A 22,678-nucleotide genomic window follows, 5' to 3' on the forward strand; every position below is an offset into this window, starting at 1 on the left:
GGACCCCATCTGTGGGAAGAAGCAGAAGTCAAGCTTCACGTCGATGACCTTTTGACTCTGTTTCTCTTTGTTCCTCTCTCCACACATAGTGCCTGACCTGCTGAGGTTTTTGTTAAATTTATCCTTCCACGACATACAAGGCCAGCATTTATTGCCTATCCCTAATTTCCCTTGAGAAGGTGGGGATGAGCCACGTTCTTGACCCGCTGCTGTCCATCAGATGTACACCAACAGTGCTGTTAGGAAGAGTGTTCCAAGATTTTGACCCAGCAACAGTGCAACAACTGCTCTTTTCTCACATCTATTCTGCATTGCAAAGTTACCATTTCATAATATTTGCCTTATTGCATGTGGGTACAAGGTTCACTTATCCCGAGCAAATCTTCAATGAACAATTAGATTAGTAAATTAGATGTAGATTCTAATCTTGCCCGATTGACAACACTGGTTTCCTTTCATTATGAAATCGTCATGCTGTGCACTACATAATAGCTCTGGCAGAAAAGGCTTTTGTACAGATTACTGAATGTAAACCATTTAAACTTAAAGAAGGTCACCTATCAGGGCTGGCAGGTGTTCAGTGCGATTTCCTGAAAAAGGTTAATTTCCTTTTTAACGCTGTGCTCTTTCACTGTGTCTCCAGATACCCAGTCAAATCTGCATATAGATGGAATGAAAATGTTACAGAGTTTTGGCTCATAGACGGCAGGTCATCATTTCATACAATGCTAACCGCTTTATGGAACGTGCTTATCCTTAAAATGGGCACATAGTCCAGGTTCCAACTTGAATGACTTACGACAAAACACAGGCCTGAATTTCACGGTGTCCATGAAGGTGTCTGGCACTCCTAACGTCCTGTAAAATAGAGTGTATTGATGTCGCTTTAAGTAGGCAATGAACTGTAACTTAAAAAAGGCATGTACGTTTTTACATTGGGGGCACAGACTGAATGGGCAGATGGAGAACGCACCATGTGCTCTTTCTAAATCTCGGGTGGCCTCCAAGGCTGAGAGTGAAGCGAGGGACATGGAGGTAGGAGTAGACATGTCTTTTGTTAGTCTGGAGCACTGAAGAATGGCAAAAATGACAACCATCATAAAAAAAAGACACAGAGCTAACCCAGGGAATCAAAGGTTAGTTAGTCTGACTTCAATTGTGGAGAAACTATGAGAATCTACAATATTGGATGAAATTACTGAACAATTGGAGAAACAAGTATTCATCATATTCAATTAAATGACATAATTAATGGCATACATAATGGTATATGAACTTATGGGAAATCTGTTGCATGACTGAGGTAAGGCTGAAGGCCAGAAAGAAATGAGCATAAAGAAGGTTTCTCAAATTAGCTATGTAAGTGAGTGATATTCTACAGTAACTTGTGATGGGGACACTCTCACTGTTCATTTAATTTGTACATGTAAATTGAAGAAATATTACTGGAAGATGTTGATGACACCAAATTAGGGTATGTCAAATTCTGAGGAAGACTCTAGAGGATGTGGCATGGACATGGGGTGAGATTCTCTGGACTCCCCACAGTGTGTTTCTCAGTGGCAGGAGGCAGCCCACCATTGGCCGGCGGCAGGGTCTTCTGGTCCTGCCGGTGTCAATGGGATTTCCCATTGAATCCACCTCACGCTGCCAGGAAAACTGTGGTGATGGTGCACCGTTGTTGCGCCTGGAAGAGCCCACCGACATAAACCACCAGGAGATCTCACCAATAGAGTTGGTAGATACCATTCAATTTCAAGTCAAAATGTGAAGCAATTTACATCAGAAATAGATTTTAAATGGATTAGTGAAGTGGTGGGAACCTTGGTTTGTGGATACATCGACAGTTAAGTTGAATAATCCCCCAAACTAGCAAAGGGATCTTGGTGCCTGATTACCCCATATCTATTCAGTGTATTGCTGGAAACATGTTAACTTTATGTTGCCTGCTTATTATAATGATTTCCGTGTGCAACCAGTGCCAACCATGTTGTTCAATCTCAGCAGGGCACTGAACATTATTGTATCATAGCAATACTTAATAACCTCCACCGCTTAGACCTATTCTGCATCAGGCAGCACGGTGCATAGTGGTTCGCACTATGGCTTCACAGCACTGGAGTCCCAGGTTTGATTCCCGGCTTGGGTCACTGTCTGTGCGGAGTCTACTCATTCTCCCCGTGTCTACGTGGGTTCATCCGGGTGCTCCGGTTTACTCCCACAAGTCCCGAAACACATGCTTGTGTGTTGGGTGTTCTGGATCCATGGAACACATACAGGTCACCAACACTTGAAATAGTGCAACACTATTTTATTGAATCATTAACTGTTGAACAGACTCAGACTGTGGGTTAACACGATACTAGCTTTAACTAAAGAACTTTGCCTTGTCCTAACCAGTTGATGCACTCAGCACATGGTGAATGGCTGTGTCACAGGCTGTGAGCTCTGTCCTCCTAGCTAGCTGCAACTCGAATGAGCGGAAACTCTGATGCCCCCTGTCTTTATAGTGCGTGTGCTCTAACTGGTGATTGGCTGCGGTGTTGTGTGTGTTGATTGGTCCCACTGTGTGTCCATCAGTGTGTGTCTGCACCATGATATACTGGTGTATATTATGACATCATCCTCCTTTTATAAAAAAATGTACCTGTGTGGCAATAAATAGTGTATGGTGAATGTCCCTGACTAGGTGTGTGCGAAATATTTACAGGACTATGTACATGAGTACGAAGCTATTTACATGGGAAGGTGCCTGGTGCAGAAAAACAGTGTGTCATAAGAATAACGAGATGAACACTATATACAAAGCACGTAAACGATTAAACGGAAGAACAGAACAAATCAGAAAGTCCATAAGTCCACAAAGTTCACAAATCAAGTCTCTGAGGTGGGCAACAAATTCTGGTTGACTGCCTCAAGGGTGGGTCGGGAGCCGCCGGCTGAGGAGAGGGCTGGACTGCATCAGAGTGAGGAGGATGCAGAGTGACCGGAATCTCTGCATCGTCCAGGTCACGGTCAACAGGAGGGCGTGGTAATGGTGGAGGATCACATAGCGAGCGCGGAACGAGACGAAGGGCACGTCGATTGCAGCGCAGAATGGAGCCATCCGGTAAACAAACCAGGAATGAGCGGGGAACCACCTGCCGAAGGGCCACAGCGGTTGCAGACCAGCCACCATCCGGAAGATGGATGCAGACATTGTCATCTGGAGCCAGAGCAGGGAGATCAGCTGCACGGGAGTCATGAGCCGCCTTGTGCTGTGCACGAGACAGCTGCATCCGTCGAAGGACTTGAACGTGATCGAGGTCTGGGACATGAATGGACAGCACCGTTGTCCTCAGGGTGCGACCCATGAACAGGTGGGCTGGCAACAGGCCAGTGGACAGTGGGGCGGAGCGATAGGCCAGCAATGCGAGGTAGAAATCGGACCCAGCATCGGCAGCCTTGCAGAGGAGCCGTTTGACTATGTGGACGCCCTTCTCCGCTTTGCCTTTAGATTGGGGGTACAGGGGACTGGATGTTACAAAACACAACATGAGTCACGCTTGATGTGTTGGGTGCTCTTGATCCATGGAACACATGTATTCCACCAACACTTAAAATAGTACAACACTATTTTATTAAGTTAGAAACTGTTGAACATTCTTTCACTGTAGGTTAACACGATGTTAGATGAAACTAAAGACCTATGTCTGTCCGAACCAGTCTATGCAGTCAGCACATGGTGAGGATCTGTGCTGTAAGCTGTAAGCTCTGTCCTTGTAGGAGGCTGCATCCCGAATGAGCGGGAACTCTGATGCCCCTGACTTTATAGTGCATGTGCTCTAACTGGTGATTGGCTGCGGTGTTGTGTGTGTTGATTGGTCCCACTGTGTGTCCATCAGTGTGTGTGTCTGCACCATGATATACTGGTGTACATTATGACATCCTCCCTTTTATAAAAGAATGTATGTGTATGGCAATAAATAATGTATGGTGAGAATGTTCCTAACTACGTGTGATGTGCGAAGACATATTTACAGGACTACGTACATGAGAACTAAGCTATTTACATGGGAAGATGCCTGGTGCAGAGAAGCAGTATGCAACAAGAGTAACAAGATCAACACTATATACAAACCAGGGAAACGATCAAACAAAGCAACAAAACAATTCAGAGAGTCTATAAGTCTGCAAAGATCATAAATTAAGCCTCTGAGGTGGGCGACAAATTCTAGTTGACCACCTCAAGGGTGGGTCGAGAGCCGCCGGTTCAGGAGCGGGCTGGACTGCGTCAGAGTCAGGGGGAGGCAGAGTGACAGGGAGCTCTGCGTCCGTGGCAGGGTCAGCAGGGTCAGCAGGAGGGCAAGGCGATAGAGGACGATCACGTGGCGAGCATGGAACGAGACGAAGAGCCATCCGGTAGACGAACCAGGAACGAGCGGGGAGCCACCTTCCGAAGGACAACAGTGGTTGCAGACCAGCCCCCATCTGGAAGATGGACGCGGATGTTGTCATCTGGAGTCAGAGCAGGGAAATCAGCTGCACGGGAGTCATGAGCCGCCTTGTGCTGTGCACGAGACAGCTGCATCCGGCGAAGGACCGGAACATTGTCGAGGTCTGGGACATGAATGGACGGCACCGTCGTCCTCAGGGTACGACCCATAAGTAACTGGGCTGGCGACAGGCCTGTGGACAGCGGGGCGGAGCGATAGGCCAGCAAGGCAAGGTGGAAATCAGACCCAGCATCGGAAGCCTTGCATAGGAGCCGTTTGACTATATGTACTCCCTTCTCCGCTTTGCCCTTGTATTGGGGGTACAGGGGACTGGATGTCACATGGGCAAAATTGTACCACCTGGCAAAGTTGGACCATTCCTGGCTGGCAAAGCAGGGGACATTGTCCGACATAACCGTGAGTGGGATGCCGTGTCGAGCAAAGGTGTCTTTACATGCACGAATGACGGCAGACAAGGTGATGTCGTGCAACCGTATCACCTCCGGGTAATTTGAAAAGTAGTCCACGATCAGGACAGTCTCTACCCAGCGTGTGAAACAGGTCGATGCCCACCTTGGTCCATGGTGACTTGACCAACTCATGGGCTTCCAGGGTCTCACGTGGTTGGGCCGGCTGGAAGCTCTGACAAGTGGGGCAATTGAGCACTGTGTTGGCTATGTCCCCATTAATGCCGGACCAGTACACTGCCTCTCGGGCCCGTCGGCAGCACTTTTCCACGCCAAGGTGGCCCTCATGTAGTTGTTCCAGGACAAGTTGGTGCATGCTATGCGGGATGACAATGCGGTCCAGTTTTAGATGAACCCCGTTGACTACCGCCAGATCATCTCTGACATTATAGAACTGTGGGCATTGGCCCTTGAGCCACCCGTCCGTTAGGTGGCGCATTACACACTGTAGCAAGGGGTCAGCCGCCGTTTCGCGGCAAATTTGGACGAGGCGTTCATCCAAGGCAGGTAGATTGGAGGCTGCGAATGCCACATGGGCGTCAACCTGGCAGACAAATCCCGCTGGGTCACATGGAGTGTTGACTGCCCTGGAGAGAGCGTCAGCAATGATGAGGTCTTTGCCTGGGGTGTATACCAGCTGGAAGTCATATCGCCGGAGCTTGAGAAGAATAGGCTGGAGGCGAGTGTCATATCGTTCAAGTCTTTCTGTATTATATTGACCAGTGGGCGATGGTCGGTCTCGACGGTGAATTGAGGAAGTCCGTAATAATCGTGAAACTTAACCACACCGGTCAGAAGGCCCAGGCACTCCTTTTCTATCTGCGCGTAGCGCTGTTCCGTGGGGGTCATGGCGCGTGACACATATACAACGGGGGCCCATGATGAGGCCTCATCACGTTGCAGGAGCACTGCCCCAATGCCTGATTGGCTGGCATCGGTCAAAATTCTGATCTCTTTTGCTGAATCAAAGAAAGCTAAGACCGGGGCAGTGGTGAGTTTGGTTTTGAGTTCTCTCCATTCGCACTCGTGGGCAGGGAGCCATTGGAAGTCTATCGTCTTCCTGACCAGGTTCCTGAGAGCCATGGTATGAGAGGCGAGGTTAGGGATGAACTTCCCTAAAAAGTTGACCATGCCCAGAAATCGGAGGACCGCCTTCTTGTCCTCTGGCTTTTTCATGGCTGTGATAGCAGCCACCTTGTCCGCATCCGGCCGCACACCCAACTGGGAGATGTGGTCCCCTAGGAACTTGAGTTCCGTCTGACCAAAAGAGCATTTGGCCCTGTTGAGGCGTAGGCCTTGATCACGTATGCGTTTGAACATGCGCTGCAGGCGACTGACATGCTCCTGCGGGGTGGTGGACCAAATGATTATGTCGTCGACATAGACGCGAACACCTTCAATGCCTTCCATCATTTGTTCCATGATCCTATGGAACACTTCTGAAGCAGATATGATCGCAAACGGCATCCTGTTGTAACAATATCTGCCAAAGGGGATATTGAATGTACACAGTTTCCTGCTGGATTTGTCGAGCTGGATTTGCCAGAATCCTTTCGAAGCGTCGAGTTTGGTGAAGAGTTTGGCGCGAGCCATCTCGCATGTGATCGCTTCACGCTTGGGAATTGGATAATGCTCCCTCATGATATTGCGATTCAGATCCTTGGGATCAATGCAAATTCTCAGCTCGCCGGAAGGCTTTTTTACACATACCATGGAACTGACCCAGTCAGTTGGTTCCATAACTCTGGAGATCACTCATTGGTCCGGGAGATCCTGCAGCTGCTACTTGAGGTGGTCCTTAAGGGGTGCTGGGACCCTGCGAGGTGCGCGCACCACAGGTGTGGCATTATGTTTGAGTAGGATCTTGTAGGTATATGGGAGCGTGCCCATGCCTTCGAAGACGTCATGGTGCTGGTCGTTGATGGTGCCGAGTTGCGCCCTGAAGTCAGCGTCCTGAAAGGCAGATGTGTCATCAGGAGAGAGAGAGTGAACTCTCTGAACAAGGTTCAACATCTTGCACGCCTGTGCGCCCAGCAGGGAGTCTTTCGAGGAGCCCACGATCTCAAAAGGTAGGATGGCTTTGCGTGACCTGTGCGTCACTTCAAGTTGGGACGAGCCGCTAGCAGGAATGACATTGCCATTGTAATCCAATAGCTGGCAGGCCGATGGAAGGATGGCTGGTATGACACGGAGGCTTTGGAAGTCAGACCACGCCATGTGATTGGCAGAGGCACCAGTGTCCAGGCGGAATCGGATTTGGGACCGGCTGACCGTCAGGGTGACACACCACTCATCGTCTGGATCGATGCTGTATACCGACAGTGGCTGGTGTCTTTGCTTCGGAGACAGCCTGCTTTTTGTCACGATGACAAATGTGATATAAAATAGTTACTTTAGAGATATTAGTTACTGTAATGTAGATATAAGCCGGTCTAATTCTGTTAGTTCACAGACAAAGGATTTCAGAGAGCATGGCAAGAAAAGGGGGAGGGTGTCCAGTTGAGGAGGAGAAAAGGATGCTGGGTAATAGGAGGCCAGAGGGAGGGATGAGAAGTGAGCCAATTAGGATGTATGGCCAGGCCAGGAGGAGTATAGGATGACCTATGGGAATTGTGTATGTGAAACTTGATGCCATTTGAATGTGTTGGTAGAGATTTCTTTGTTTTACAGAATCACTCGATTCGGGAGACCCAGGAGGCAAGTTGCGTTCTGGGTTTGTGTGAAACGAGTCAGACTTGCAAGTCGAATAAAAATAACTAATGCTATGCCTACAAATCCATCTCGAGTTTTATTGAGGCCAGACTGACGGGTAAAGAATTTATTAATTCTCATTTGGTGCCGGAAACCCGGGATTTCTCAAGACGGTTTTGACCAACCGCGAAATCAGAATTAGACTGATTTTGGACAAAGAGAGTGGAAAAGGGCCCACAATGTATAGCTGGAAAATGACCGTGTATTGATTTTTCCCCTCTTCTTATGGTCTGATTAGTCTGGTCACTCGCGGTTGGTACGGAAAGATCGTCTCGACGAAATCAAAGGTCAGTCTGGGGATTAGAAATTTAACTGATTGGATTTCATAATTGATGATTCGGTTTTGGGCTAGGTTTTGGGATTAATGTGACATCAAAAAGATGGTTTAATTCCACGTGTGAGTTATGATTCGGTTTTGGGTTAGGTTTTGGGATTAATGTGACATCAAAAAGATGGTTTAATTCCATGTGTGAGTGTTTTTCAGAACTAATGGGACCTCAGGAAGAGGGTTTAGTTCAATGGGTGTTTTTAAATCTATAGTTGATTAAGCTAAAATTGTATCCTTGGACTGTAGTGGCGAGAAACGATAAATTTTAAAACAAACTGGATGCTGCATGTTAATTAAAGCAGAAGTCTCTCAAAGGGTTAACAGCAGCTTGATATAACAGGCAGCTTGTGGTGTAATTGGATACCTTTCTTTCGAGTCAGTGAAACTCCAGCAAAGTTATGTTTTGAATTAATTAAAGGAAACCAGTGGGTCTCTCCACCTCTTTGATAAAAGTTTATTATTTTCGAAAGCAATTGATTGAAATTGCCAGAATCTTAAGTTTTAATTACCTGAAATAATGTTTATCTCATTTTATTTGTGAATTAATAGAAACTTAAAGAAACACACTGACACCATTTAAAAAAGTGTAAATCTGGCGATGAAAGTTGACTTTGCTCCAGTATAAATCACCGCAGCTAACTGCTCCCTCATTGATAGCAGCCAACATTTTTGTGAATGTAAGAAAAACTTGTTAAAAGAAAAATTGTTAAAATAAAAAATTAATTGAGTTGTAAAAGTTATACAAGTTTGTGTTAAGCAAATCCTAAATTTAGTTCTGAGTTGAGATCAGAGCTAAGCTTGCAGGTTGCAGTAATTCAATTTGAATTTTCAAACATTTTAAGTTTTAAAAGAACACTGTTAAAACCTTTTCAATAATTTTGCCAAGTAGCAACAATTGCCATTGGTTATAAATGGGAAAAAAAAGAGAGCCAAAGTATGAAAGCTAAAGAGTTAATTAGATTATGGAGACAATATTGTCAACATGAGAGGGATAAGATCATGTTATTAAGTTGGCAAGAAAATGCCCTTAAAATGGGGATTCGAATTAGTGAAGAGGGTAAAAAAGAAAACGCTAGACATCTTGAAAAAGGAGTGTGCATTCAAAAAAACGCACAAGTAAAGAGAGGTTGGGGGAAAAAAAACAATGGGCTACGTAGTTCAATGGCTGGCCTTCCATTGACAGAGACAGAGGATGAAGATTTTGAAAATTTGAAAAGGTCGGCTAGGGTTCCGACTGCACCAGTAGCATTGTCTGCACTAATTCCCGAACCACCAGAGTATCATAATTTATATCCAGTCATTGCTCCCCAGATTCAAATCTTGCCAGCCTCTCCAGCCCCTTCGGTTGATCGCGTGGGTCCTATTTTACCATCTTCGCTGTCTGCGAGAGAAGGGGAGCTCTGTTCCACAAGCCCAGTTAGCTCTAGGACCCGATCTCGGACAACGAGAGAAGGGCCTGATCCTATCCAGAAACAATCACAAATACCACCTAAATCCCTTCAGACCGATATAGTAGGACAAAAAAAGTACGAGAACAAAGGAAGAGGATAGGGATGGTTCTGAGGAGCTGGAGCTCCCCCTAGTGACAGGGAAGGACATTGAAGTCTTGGACGAGCCAGAGGAATCAGCTAGAGCGCCCCCTAGCGAGATTCTGAGGCAGTTGTCGATTAGGAAAATACCAAACCCTGACGCTGTGGCGGCGGCGGCCCAGCCCACGATAGATGTTTATTTCCCAGTGAGATGATGGCTATTATGGATGCAATCCCAGACAGGAAGAAATCTCCTGCAGCTTTTGTGGATCATCTGAGAACTACCATCTCAGTTTATCAAGCTGATTATAGGGACCTCTGGGCCCTAGTCCAGCAGCTTTTAACCCCAGCAGAGCACCGCAGTTGCTGCGAGGCTGGCTGAAGCGATATGAATTGGCAGGCTGAGCTGCTCGGCAGAAGGCAGCATAGTGGCCAAGCCTGCCACATCGTAGGCATTGTCGAGATTTGGCAGGGCATTGCCGTTTTAAATGGGCGGAGCCACAGTTGCCGCACGTCATAGCGTCAGCACGTTCACTGCGCTACCGCGCATGTGCGGTGCGGTCGTGCATGGTGCGTGTCTGCGCATTACGGTCTTCGACGTTGCCGTCCCCTCGTTTGGTGCACACAAGCGCAGAGGTCTGCAAAAAGCGTGCGAAATGGCTGCCTTCATCCAGGCTGAGGCCCTGGAGGTGCTCAATCACTTGGACCCGTTCCGCCTCGTGGGGACCTTGCCGCGTCATTTCAGTAGCTTGGATGTGGGAATACCGACTCGTGGCGTTTTCGTGTAAGACACAGGTCTCAATGGCGGTCGCTAGGGTGAGCTGCTTTACTTTGAGGAGCTGCTGTCGTAGGGGGTCCGACTGAACACTGAAAACGATCTGATCGCGTAACATGGAGTCGGAGGTGGGCCCGTAGCTGCAAGACTGCGCAACGATGCGGAGGTGCGTGAGAAAGGATTGGAAAGGTTCATCCTTACCCTGCAAACGCTGTTGGATCACGTAGCGCTCGAAACTTTCATTCACCTCGACGCTGCAGTGAGTGTCAAACTTGAGGAAGACCGTCTTGAACTTTGTTTTATCTTCATCATCCGCAAAGGTGAGAGAATTGAAAATGTGGATGGCATGGTCTCCGGCCGTGGAGAGGAGGAGAGCAATCTTTCTGGGCTTTCGAAGCCCTATCTGTGGCTTCGAGGAAGAGCTGGAAGCGCTGTTTGAAAATCTTCCAGTTGGCCCCTAGGTTGGCGGGCTGATGTTGTCCATGTTGCAGGATGACGGAATGCTGGCGGAAGGCAGATTACTTGCAGGTCAGTCCAAGAAGTGCTAATATCCCTCAATTCCTGGTATCATGATGAGTCTAAGAAGTGTTAATATCCCTCAACTCCTGGTATCATGATGTGTTGGGTATTCTGGATCCGTGGAACACATACAGGTCACCAACACTTGAAATAGTGCAACACTATTTTATTGAATCATTAACTGTTTAACATACTCAGACTGTGGGTTAACACGATACTAGCTTTAACTAAAGACCTTTGCCTTGTCCTAACCAGTCGATGCACTCAGCACATGGTGAATGTCTGTGTTGCAGGCTGTTGAATCTCTTGAGAAGTTCCTGTGAACTTCAATTTGTGCAGCAAGGAACTGATCAGCATTACGTCGCCAAAATCATTTATCGTCCAACTCTAATGTGTATGATATTGGACCTGTCTTCGCAAGGATCATAACTGGTACCCATTTCTGGTTGGTGGTGTAACTCCAACTAACACTCTCTCTCCCTCGTTGAATACTCACTTTTTAGAGATTTTCTTCCTTCCAGCAATTTGTGTTTGTTGTTGTTGTTTGACAATCTCTAAAGTATCAGGTGGAGTTAACAAATCAAACTGTGTTCATAGTTTCCTCTTGAACAGAAGCATTGCTGATGAACTTTATGTGGTAGCATGTACAGTGTTCCCATAAGATATTAGAAATGTGTTTACTCTTCTCGATAATGTTTCCTGGTCCTTTAATGTTTTGATAGAATGTTTCAATGATTGCACAAAGCTTTTGGCCAATCCATTCCTTGCAGCATGATATGGAGCTGACTTGATTTGGTATGTACCGTTCCCGTTCAACTAGTCTTCAAACTCCTTCGAAGTAAACATTATATCTAAAAATCTGTTCTGGTGCTTCACATCTTGCAAATACTATGTCTAGCTTTTCAATGGTCTGCTCAGCTGTCATTTACTACGATGTGGCGATGCCGGCGTTGGACTGGGATGAGCATAGTAAGAAGTCTTACAACACCAGGTTAAAGTCCAACAGGTTTGTTTCAAACACTAGCTTTCGGAGCACTGCTCCTTCCTCAGGTGAATGAAGAGGTATGTTCCAGAAACATATATATAGACAAATTCAAAGATGCAAGACAATGCTTTGAATGTGAGCATTTGCAGGTAATTAAGTCTTTACAGATCCAGAGATAGGGGTAACCCCAGGTTAAAGAGGTGTGAATTGTGTCAAGCCAGGACAGTTGGTAGGATTTCGCAAGCCCAGGCCAGATGGTGGGGATGAATGTAACGCGACATGAATCCCAGGTCCCGGTTGAGGCCGCACTCATGTGTGCGGAACTTGGCTATAAGTTTCTGCTCGGCGATTCTGCGTTGTCGCGCGTCCTGAAGGCCGCCTTGGAGAACGCTTACCCGGAGATCAGAGGCTGAATGCCCTTGACTGCTGAAGTGTTCCCCGACTGGAAGGGAACAATCCTGCCTGGTGATTGTCGCGCGATGTCCATTCATTCGTTGTCGCAGCGTCTGCATGGTCTCGCCAATGTACCACGCTTCGGGACATCCTTTCCTGCAGCGTATGAGGTAGACAACGTTGGCCGAGTCGCACGAGTCGTTACAACCTCACGATGCTCCACTTCTCCAGCTTCCATCCTAAACACATTAAAGAAGTCATCCCCTATGGACAAGCCCTCCATATACACAGGATCTGCTCAGACGAGGAGGAGCGTAATAGACATCTACAGACGCTGAAAGATGCCCTCGTACAATGGCGCTCGACTCATCGATTGACAGTTCCAACGCGCTACAGCAAAAAAATGCACCGATCTCCTCAGAAGACCAACACGGGACACAACCGACAGAGTACCCTTCGTCGTCCAGTACTTTCCTGGAGTGGAGAAACTACATCTTCTTCGCAGCCTTCAACACGTCATCGATGAAGATGAACATCTTGCCAAGGTCATCCACACACCCACACTACTTGCCTTCAAACAACCGCGCAACCTCAAACGAACCATTGTTTGCAGCAAACTACCCAGCCTTCAGAACAGCGGCCACGACACCACACAATCCTGCCATGGCAATCTCTGCAAGACGTGCCAGAGCATCGACATGGATACCACTATTACACGTGAGACCACCACCCACCAGGTAAGTGTTACATACTCGTGCGACTCGGCCAATGTTGTCTACCTCATATGCTGCAGGAAAGGATGTCCCGAAGCATGGTACATTGGCGAGACCATGCAGACGCTGCGACAACGACTGAACGGACATTGCGCGACAATCACCAGGCAAGAATGTTCCCTTCCAGTCAGGGAACACTTCAGCAGTCAAGGGCATTCAGCCTCTGATCTTGCAATATTGGATACCGTAAATGTGCATCGACAATATCAATGCCCATCTTTGCAATCTACTAGCTGCCAAAGAAGATATACCTTAAATGTCCAAAGATTGTAGTCAAGTGTAGATGATCTAACAAAAGTAAATTGACACTCATAATGGTGGAAACATCTTACACCGAAAATGATGCTCAAAGCTTAATTTTCTAGCTGAGTGTAATTCATTTCTGTGCTGGTAAGAGTGTGTGAAGCAAATGTTATCGGTTGTTCCTATCCCAAAGGCATAATGTGCAAGACAACTGCATCAACCCCATAGGGTGAGGCATCGCAAGCTAATTGCAACTTCATTTTTGGATTATAATGAACCAACAGCTCTGACATCAGTTGTGCTTCATTAATTTCATTGTTTCCATTCTTCTGACCAGTGCCATGCTTGTTTGACACATAGATGATTTGTTATGTTCTAGGTGTAACATAAGCGGCTTCCTCGGGGCAGCACGGTAGCATTGTGGATAGCACAATTGCTTCACAGCTCCAGGGTCCCAGGTTCGATTCCGGCTTGGGACATTGTCTGTGCGGAGTCTGCACATCCTCCCCGTGTGTGCGTGGGTTTTCTCCGGGTGCTCCGGTTTCCTCCCACAGTCCAAAGATGTTCAGGTTAGGTGGATTGGCCATGATAAATTGCCCTTAGTGTCCAAAATTGCCCTTAGTGTTGGGTAGGGTTGGGTGAGGTTACTGGGTTATGGGGATAGGGTGGAGGTGTTGACCTTGGGTAGGGTGCTCTTTCCAAGAGCCGGTGCAGACTCGATGGGCCGAATGGCCTCCTTCTGCACTGTAAATTCTATGTCTATGTCTTGTGGTGCACTTGACAAAGGAAGGTTCAGACGTGGAGATAACTTCAACACGTTTATTAAACTATTCACACTTCTATTACTCGGGTTCGACACTACTGCTAATCCTACTATAGCTACCCAGACTGACTAACCAGTTGCTGCAATCCACGTGGTGGGAGTGATATTGAATCAACCCTGTGTCTGTACTCACTGACTGTCTCCATTGGAAAGAGGCAGATCATGTGTGTGGTGTCCTTTATATATGGGTTGGTGTAATGCCCTCCTGTGGTCGTGTCACTTCTGTGTGTATCGTGTATGTCCATTTGTCGTGTCCTATCTAACTGATCTATTGGTTGAGTGTGTGTGTGATGTCTCTGGTGCTCCCTCTAGTGTCTAGCTAGCCTACATGTATTTACATTAACCCCCCGTGTACCCACAGTGATGCACATCACCACAATAGCAACGTGTGTAAAGACTTCAATTGTGTTGCTAAATTCGGCACAAATTTACCATAATAATTGATCAACCTAAAATTGTCCTTAATTGTGTCACATTTTGTGGACGTAGTACTTCTAAGATAACTGATATTTTATTTGCTTCTTTGTGTAAACCATCTTTGTCGATGCTATGTCCAAGGTAATTTATGGACGACTTGAAAAAGTCACACTTTGCCTTCTTACCTCTCAGATTGTGTTTCTGTAATCACTTTAGGGAAGCTTCCAAATTCTCCATATGTTCTTGTTCACTCAAACCGGTGATGAACATGTCATCTAAATAACATTGCACTCCAGTCAACCCACTTCGAATTTGATCCATGGATCTTTGACAAAGAGCAGGCACAGATGTTATTCAGAAAGGAAGTCACCTGTAACAGAACAGATCTTTGTGTGTCAGAATGGTGAGTAGTGTCTGTGACTCGGCAGCAACATTCATCTGCAGATATGCCCGTGAAAGGTCAATTTTACTGAATTTCTGTCCTTCAGAAAGTCCAGCAAACAAATCTTCAATCAGAGGCAGTGAATACTGATGTATGCACAAAACTGGGTTTATAGTAGTTTTAAAGACCCCACAATTTTTCACTGAACTATCTGAGGATTTATTGGTGTTGCCCAATCACTTGTAGCTTCATGTTCAATGACTCCTGTTCATACTAATCTTTCTAGTTCTTCTTCACTTTTAGGCCTGATGGCGTATGATATGATTCTAGCTTTGAGGCATTTGGGTGTGCTGTCTGGCTTGATTTTTAGATGTACCTCAACTCCAGTCATAGCACCTAATGAATATTCGAACACCTTTTCGTACTTCTTCAGAAGTTATTACAAGTTGCTCTTTGAATCAACTAATTGATTGATTATGACCCAGTTAAAACTAATCTGAGGCAACAATGCTCTGCCAAATAGAGCAGGCATGTTTCACTGACAAAATGAAGAGGCAACTTCGCCGTCTGTCCATTTGCTTCTACTTCCACCATAATGTATCCTTTTAATGGTGCAAAGTCTTCAGTGTACATCCTTAGGATCACATTTGACAGTTTTAAAGGTAGATGTTTCTGCTTTTGATGATAAATTACCTCAGGTATTAATGATACGGCTGCGCCAGTATCAACATCTATTTTAATTTCATGACCTTCAAGTTTTGGATATGCAGGAAAATATTGCTGATCCCCCTGCATTTACAAGACTCCTAACTTTAGCTCTTGCCATAGCTCTGTCTTTTGAGTGATTTTGCGCTTCTTCCATTAATTTGTAGATACGACTAGATTGTTTGACTGTGTTGTTATTCTTGCACGTTCTTGGTCTAGGAGACGTTTTCTGAGCCCAACATGGACAGTTCTTGCATATATTTGATTTACTCTAGCATTCCCCTGCAGGGTGTGTACACCGATGAGGCAGTTGCACTTTTGCAGCCTTGCTCCTTGAGGTACCCATTTTGTGGATCTTCGTTCCAGCCCCCATCTATGAAGCTTCTCTCATTGCTAGTTCCATAGATATGGCAATGTCCATAACATCTTTTGGAGTTAAATCACTTACAGTAAGCAGCTTCACCTTAATAGCTTCACAGTGGAGCCCACAAACCAGCCTGTCACAAAAAGTATCATCAAGTGCTGTCCCAAATTCAGAATATTTAGCTAATCTTCTTAATAAAGCTACGAACTATAAAATGCTTTAGCCTTCTTCCTGACAATGGCGGTGGAACCAAAACCTTTCAGCGATCAATAATGGTTTAAGAGAGAAATGTCCCTCTAAGGTTTTTATTAATTCAATATGGGACTTATCTCCTGGTTTTGTTAGGTGAACTGGATTCTATAGAAGCATAATCGTTTACCAGTCAAATGAGCTGAGAAATGTTCTGATCTTAAGTGTCTCTGGTGTCTGTTTTGCCATTAGAAACATTTGGAAACTTTCCTTCTATCAATTCCATGTCTCATAATCCTTATTAAATGTGTCCATGGCGCCTGTTTCTCCCGGCATTATTGGATCCCAGTTTCTGAGGTCGACACGTCCTCCCTTCCAATTCTTAATGGAAAGTATGGCACAACTGATTCCTTTTCCAAGCAACTAGGCTTTCTTTCCTGTCTTGCCTGACTCTAGTTTAACTTTTGCCCTGAATAGTGGCCCGTGCAGTGTTGGCAGACTTCGAAATCCTCGTTCCCCGCGGCCCGTATAACTTCTCCACATCCTTTCAGCCCCTACCAACCCTCATTTCAACGCAAGCAAGTCTTCCCCAACTGTTGGAGTTCTTACTCACAATTGCTGTCAAAAATTTGTTAAACCTTCATACCAGCGATAGTGCTTCACCTGATGTCTGTGTGTGTGTCCAGTCAAGAGAACCTTCCATTGCTCTCGATGCCACCTCACTGTCAGTGGACGAAAATCTTATTTTTCTGTGATTTTGCTACCTCAATCCTCGTCGCCAGTTGTCTCTCCTGTGATACTCTTTTTCTGCCGCAAAGAGAAAAGGCATGGATGTGCCCACACTCTGGATTCTTGTAAAAAAAATAAGAAGATGATTATTCAGAAATGTTGCTCACACAATCAAAATGGTGATCTGCCCAATGTTTGCACAATCTACTGACATTACCTTACATCACATGATGCATAACCAGCAAGAATGTATTCTCTGATGAATAACACTAACCTTGGGTGGGATTCTCTGCCCCGCCACACCACATTTCTGCCCTGACCCGCCGGCGAGATTCTCTGTTACGCCGGCTGGTCAATGGGGTTTCCCATTGTGGTACAGCCCCACACCATCGGGAAACCCCCAGGCGTCGGCAAAACGGAGAATCCCGCCGGCGGAGAATCCCGCCCCTTGTGTTTTAATGTTTCAAAAATGCACAGCTAGTTCAGAAGCATCTAAAATAGAAAAAAGTCAAGTAAATGATTGGATCAAACCCTCCATCAGGATGCAATACTGGTATTGTTTTTATTATATTGACGCATTTTTATCCTTCATTGGTCAATTTGAAGTAATTTAAAGAAGATTTATTAATTTGCCTTCAATTGACATATTCTCATGCCTGCTAGGGTTATAAAGAAGAATACGATGGTGAGCAGATTTTGGTATTGTTGTCGAAAAAGCTATTTCCTGTCAGGATTATTTAAGATGTGTGTGGTAAAAGAATTCACTTCACAAATTAGCATGATATATCTGAAATAATACTCCATTGAATTCTCTAAAGTTCCTACAGCGAACATTGAATTTCATATTTAAAATATTTATATTTATAAATAAATATTTATAACCTTTTCATGAGAAAGTATATTTTGATTTAAAAGGCAGATTACTAGCGGCTTTAAACTGTTAGAAACACATCAAGATTATTCAGCAGAAAGGGACACGCATCTATATGTAGTTTGAAAATAAATCTTGTATCTTTGCGCTCCCATCCGCTTTCTATAATTTCTTTTAAAAAAACTATTAGTTCACATGATGTGGGTGTCACTGATTATGTCAGCATTATTGCCCATCCCTAATTGCCCTTGACAAGCTGGTGGTTAGCTGCCTTCTTGAACCACTGAAGTCCATGAACTGTACGTTCACCAACAGTGCTGAGCAGTCCAATACAACTGGTTGGCTTGCCAGACCATTTCAGAAGGCATTTAAGAGTCAACCACATTGTTGTGGCTCTGGAGTCACATATAGGCCAGATCAGGTAAGGATGGCAGATTTCCTTCTCTGAAGCATCTCGAAAACCAGATGGGTGTTTACGCCAATTGACAATGAATTCATGGGCATCATTAGACTTTTAATTCCAGATATTTATTGAATTTAAATTCCACCATCTGCCATAGTGGGATTTGAATCCAGGTCCCCAGAACATCACTCTTGGTCTCTAGATTATTGCCCCTACAAAAACCATAATCATACAGTCATGTTATCCATGTCTTGTTGCAAGTCTAGTGTGAATCTATCTCTTGACACCTCCAAAGACTTAATTTTAAAGTGGTCAGCTTCATTCAGCTTTATCAACTTTTTTGAATGTGTTGAATTATCAGCCCAGAGATTCTTTTTACACCAGACTGAGCCATGTTTTTAGATGCATTATCTTAGAAATGTTGGGTGAAAAATTGGGCAGCCCCTGAAATTAAGAGCAAGGATTTACAAGGTCCATTCAAATGAATGTAGCATACAAACATTGTGCTAGCTGCTAATTATAATAATAGCTACATGCTGTCCAGGGAGGTACTCTTTGCTGAGGGGCTGCAGGTCTCAGCAGAGGGCCCAAGTTTGTGTGAACTTATCTTAGCTCCGTTCTAATCTAGCTTACACTAATTAAAGTCAGACTACACGTATTGAAGGTGAGGTGCAATTTGGCTGCAGCAATGGCTGGAAGTGCTGAAAGAGGAGTTAGTGGGAAGAACCTTGAACAAAGACACAGCCAACCTGAGACCATCCCCCAATGCAGTGCTGGGGGCTTGGTGTCAGGTAAGGTAGGTAGGTAAGTCACCATCGACCAAATGACCATAGGTTGCTTTCCCCTTTGAGGGGGAGAGCTGACTGGTGGTGATTTAACCTGAGGATCACCACACCTCAGGTGAGGGGCAAGGTTGAGAAGGCAGGGCCTTTGTAAATAACATCAGCCGGTACAAAAATTGAATCCACGCTGTTGGCTTCGCTCTGCATCACAATCCAGCCATCCAGCCAACTGAGCTAACAGGCTTGGCGTAGGAGGTGTATGTGAGGAGGGAGGCAGACCAAAATCTTTTGGCTGTTCCCTCAGGTGGGAACTTCCAATCCCACTAACGGGACCCTCTGCCACGGGTTCCCCGGTGGCAGAGAGAGCGAACAATGAGAAAATCTATTGATAGCGGAAGGACCAGAAGATCCTATCACTGGTCAATGGCGGGGCGCCTCCATCATTGCAAAATACACAGTGAGCAGGATAGGGGAGTGGAAGATCCCACCTGTGTTTTTCTCTCAGGAGATGCGGTGAACTTCTAAACAGAATCTAAGAAGGCAGAGGGAACACTCTAACGCTGAGCAATGTATATTGCCACAGAGATTTCTAACTGTTCCCATCAGTAACGAATCCCCTATCGCGACTGCTATGTGAGAACTGCTCGATATCACCCAGCTTCAAATGAAGCTCAGCATGAAAAACAAACATCGGGATCCTGGGAGACCTGCTTAGGTTCTTATTCTGCTACTGGACAATCCTACATGCCACGACTAGCATCACGCCAGCCGAGATGTTGATGGGTCGCCCCTTCTGCACCTGTTTGGGTCATATTCTTCCGGATATTGGTGGGAAAGTCTGCCAAGCTGAGGACTGAACCGAGGCAGACACAGTTGCAGTATTTGTCCGGAAATTCGGTGGAGGGGCCGCTTGGATTCCGGGCGTCATATTGCCGAAAACAGGTCCAGTTTCTTACCAAATACGGGGACAGGGCCGCAAGTCTAAACTCCAAAGCCGAGTGCCAGATACTCCCGCTGTACCGGCCGTTGATTCAGACGTTCACCGCTGCCCCGGCCACCCCTGTTAGCACTAACTCCCCCACCTCCACTGGTTGCCGAGGATTCAGCGTTAATTTTTGAGGACACTGAGATGCCGGACGAAGAATCGCTTAGCTCTGACTCGAAAACCGAGATGGACATTCTGCCACCGCTGGAGGTGCCCCTGCCAGGTCCCGTGGCCATGCCGGCATTGCCTCCACTGCCCAGAAGCTCATCACATAAACTCTTAGGGGAGTGGAAAAGTATTGTAAGCGTTTGAAATAAACCTTGTTCTGTAATTTCTACTGCATGTATGCGTTCTGCCCACCGCGGATTCAACAGTGGTCATAAGATTTTAAAAGTGTCCCTGGGTTTTTTGCTGTCACTGTCCTTATAATATCTTTTGGTTAGTGTTCAGAAAATCCTTACAGAGCAGAAGAATGCCATTCGGCCTATCTGAAAGAGGATCCTGCCCAGGCCCATGCCCCACCCTATCCACATAACCGCACCTAACCTTTGGACACTAAAGGGCAATTTAGCAAGGCTAATCCACCTAACCTGTGCATCTTTGGACTGTGGGTGGCAAACCAAAGCACCCGGCGAAAACGGCGGGGGCAGAATGGCACAGTGGTTATCACTGCTGCTTCATAGCACCAGGGACCAGTGTTCAATTCCGGCCTTGGGTGATTGTCTGTGTGGACTTTATCCGTTCTCTCTATGTCTGCGTGGGTTTCCTCCGGGTGCTCTGGTTTCCTCCCACAGTCCAATATGTGCAGGTTGGGTGGATTGGAGGGTATCACGGTGGCGCAATGGTTAGCACTGTGGCCTCACGGCGCCGAGGTCCCAGTTTCAATCCTGGCTCTGCGTCACTGTCCGTGTGGAGTTTGCACATTCTCCCCGTGTTTGCATGGGTTTCGCCCCTACAACCCAAAGATGTGCAGTGTAGGTGGATTGGCCACGCTAAATTGCCCCTTAATTGTAAAAAATGAATTGGATACTCTAAATTTATTTTAAAAAGGGTAAGTGGATTGGTCCCAAATGTCCCAGATGTACAAGTTAAGTTCTGGGGATAGGGCGGGGGGGGTGGACCCAGGTAGAGGGTATTCTTTCAGAGGGTCGGTGCAGACCTGTTGGGCTGAATGGCCTCCTTCTGCACTGCAGGAATTATTCTTAGTTCCAGGAAATCCATGTAGGCACGGAAAGAATGTATAAACACCACACAGTCACCCAAGGTCTGAATTGAACACGTGTCCCTGGGTTGTGAGGCAGCAGTGCTAATTAGTTGCCACCGTGTTACCCGTGTTAAATATGTTTCTGCCTTGTTTACTTCAATTATCTTATTCATTTATAATTAACATAATTAAATGTTGTGTTCTGATGTTTCAGAAAGACATTTGTAGAAGCCTGTAAAGTTAAGTGTAAAACATTTATCAATAAAAATTATTTTATAAATACAAAACTTTGAAATCAGTTAACATTTAACTTAATGTTCAACTTAATCGGCTGAACAATGACATAAAACTACTTCAACTTTTCCAAATTCCTTGCAATAAGATATACTCTCACTTCAACACAACGGTTCTGTCTATTTGTAAAGATGAGGGAGGGAAGAGGAGAGGGGGCGATCAGAGGGAGGGAAGGGGGAAATAGGGGGAAGAGGAGCGAAGGGGAAGAGGGAGAAGGGGGAAGGGAAGGGAGGGGAGGGAAGGAACAGGGGGAAAGGAGAGGGAGGGGGAGGGGAGGGAGGACAGAGGGGGAAAGAGAAGGGAAGAAAGAGAGGGGAGGGAGAGAAGGAAGAGGGGGAAAGGGGATGGGAGGGATGGAAGAGAGCGGAAGGGGAGGGAGGGAGAGAAGGAAGAGGGGGAAAGGGGAGGGAGGCAAGGAAGAGGGGAAAAGGTGAAGGAGTCAACAGGAGCAAGAGGGAAGAGGGGAGGTCAGGAAGAAAAAAGGGAGTGAAGAGGGAGGGGAGGGTTTTGACATATGAACTGTTAATTGACAAGCAATGTCCAAAAGCAACAGTCCACACAAACAGTGTCCTGAAACACATCTCCTCTGACATTATTTTGGGACCTATCTTTGGCAGTGCACTCTTAGGGGTGGGTGATTGATTCGCTGCAATGCCTGTCAGACAGATAGTTCACAGTAGCTTACAGGAGGCTTGCATATGTCCACTAAGGCATTACTCTTTCTTAACATTTTTGAAGTAATCACTATAGTCCTCAACACCGGGGCCCCGCAAGGCTGCGTACTTAGCCCCTTACTCTACTCCCAGTACACACATGACTGCGTGGCAAAATTTGGTTCCATCTCCATCTACAAGTTTGCTGACGATACGACCATAGTGGGCCGGATCTCGAATAACAACGAGTCAGAATACAGAAGGGAGATAGAGAACCTAGTGGAGTGGTGCAGCAACAACAATCTCTCCCTCAATGCCAGCAAAACTAAAGAGCTGGTTATTGACTTCAGGAAGCAAAGTACTGTACACACCCCTGTCAGCATCAACGGGGCCGAGGTGGAGATGGTTAGCAGTTTCAAATTCCTAGGGGTACACATCACCAAAAATCTGTCCTGGTCCACCCACGTCGACGCTACCACCAAGAAAAGAAAACAGTGCATGTCCACATTAACTCTTACCAACTTTTACAGATGCACCATAGAAAGCATCCTGCCTGGCTGCATCACAGCCTGGTATGGCAACTGCTCGGTCCAGGACCGCAAGAAACTTCAGAGTCGTGAACACCGCCCAGTCCATCAC

General features: G+C 46.0%; 1 long non-coding RNA gene across 1 annotated transcript; it reads right to left on the reverse strand.

The window, feature by feature from the left end:
* Positions 1 to 583: 583 nt before the first annotated feature.
* LOC140430020 (uncharacterized) lies at positions 584 to 14,697 on the reverse strand. The gene is made up of 3 exons (XR_011949280.1): positions 14,664 to 14,697; positions 800 to 858; positions 584 to 657 (listed from the first exon to the last, which is right to left on the reverse strand). It is a non-coding gene; the product is annotated as an uncharacterized lncRNA (long non-coding RNA).
* Between the last annotated feature and the right edge of the window lie 7,981 nt (positions 14,698 to 22,678).

The sequence above is a fragment of the Scyliorhinus torazame genome, chromosome 1, assembly GCF_047496885.1.
Source record: "Scyliorhinus torazame isolate Kashiwa2021f chromosome 1, sScyTor2.1, whole genome shotgun sequence".
Classification (NCBI taxonomy): Eukaryota; Metazoa; Chordata; class Chondrichthyes; order Carcharhiniformes; family Scyliorhinidae; genus Scyliorhinus; species Scyliorhinus torazame.